Source organism: Amblyraja radiata, chromosome 7, assembly GCF_010909765.2.
Source record: "Amblyraja radiata isolate CabotCenter1 chromosome 7, sAmbRad1.1.pri, whole genome shotgun sequence".
Taxonomy (NCBI): domain Eukaryota; kingdom Metazoa; phylum Chordata; class Chondrichthyes; order Rajiformes; family Rajidae; genus Amblyraja; species Amblyraja radiata.
Window position 1 is genome coordinate 38,547,890 of NC_045962.1, and position 1,392 is coordinate 38,549,281.

Consider the following 1,392-nt stretch of genomic DNA (forward strand, 5'->3'; position numbering starts at 1 on the left):
CGATTTTTTTCCATGCCGACCTTTTTTTACTCGTGGACATTTTTTATCAGGCTGGAAAAAACGCCGCGAACTACTTGAGGCCACGAGTTCGCGGAGACCACTCACAAGCATGAGGAAGAGTTACGAAGACCTCCTACCACCTCGTGGCGACCATGCTGCGAGTATGAGTCAAGGGCAAACTCGGCAGAGGTCGCCAATTAGGTCGTGAAAGTGGGACAGGGGCTTAAGGCATTATTTGTGTTTTTCTTGCTTCCTTTGGTATCTAAAAAGTTTCAGAAGTGATAAATCTGGCTGTAAAATTTAAAAATCGCCCATGGTTCTCAAGTGGGTTTTTACATGCAAAAAGAAAACGCTTCTGAAGCTAAATTTATAATTTAAAAATATCACAAACCATACGTGGGTTTTGAATTACATTTGACTCAGAAGCCAAGGAATGGCATAATTGTTAGCTGTTAATTGGACATAATCAACCTCAGCAAATTGACAATATCTTTGAAAGGGAGTGGGTGTTTAAGCTGTCAGGACATTTTATTATTTGCCAATAGCATAATGATAAAAAAAAACTTACTTATCCACACACCACTCGTAAGTCTGGCGATTTTTTTTTAAATGATAAATTTAGCTTCAGAAGCGTTTTCCTTTTGCATGTAAAAACCCACTTGAAAACCATGGGCGATTTTAAAATTTTACAGCCAGATTTATCACTTCTGAAACTTTTTAGATACCAAAGGAATCAAGAAAAAAACACAAATAATGCCTTACTGTTGATGAAATGCAGTGAGCAAATGCGATAATTCCCAATATTTTCAATCTTGATATCTGCACAGCCAATGTTCGCCAACCACTTTAGATGTAGCTGTTGTTGCCTCTTCAGCTGTCGCTTCTCTCTAGCATCATTTCTCCTCACTTGGAATTCTGAAGTAGGATAAATGTCTCTCACGGTTACCCCGATGTTCACAATTATTTACAGCGCAAAAAAAGACAATTTCAGCGATTTTTAACAGGTAAGAAAGTACGCGTTTCGTGTATTAAGTGTATGCCGGAGGCTGCCATGTACTCCACATGGATTGAGCTGCTCCGTCGGTCACGCTCTTTGACCTTACGTGCAACCCCCACCCCCTATTGGCCTCCACTGACTTCTGTGGCAGAGAATTCCACAAATTCACAAAACAACCTTATGACCATTTAGTGTCTATCTCAGTCTGGAAGAGCGAATGATTTCCTCGAGCCCCAGCCAGAGGGAGCCCAGCCTCACCCCCATCCACCACCAAGTGCGGCGCATCCGAAGCTGCGGGTGAACAGCGACCAAAGATACTACAGGAGCTATAATCCTTGACAGCGACCGCCATCTCCCCGGGATCATAGCAACCGAGCCCGGCGGAAACACGTCGG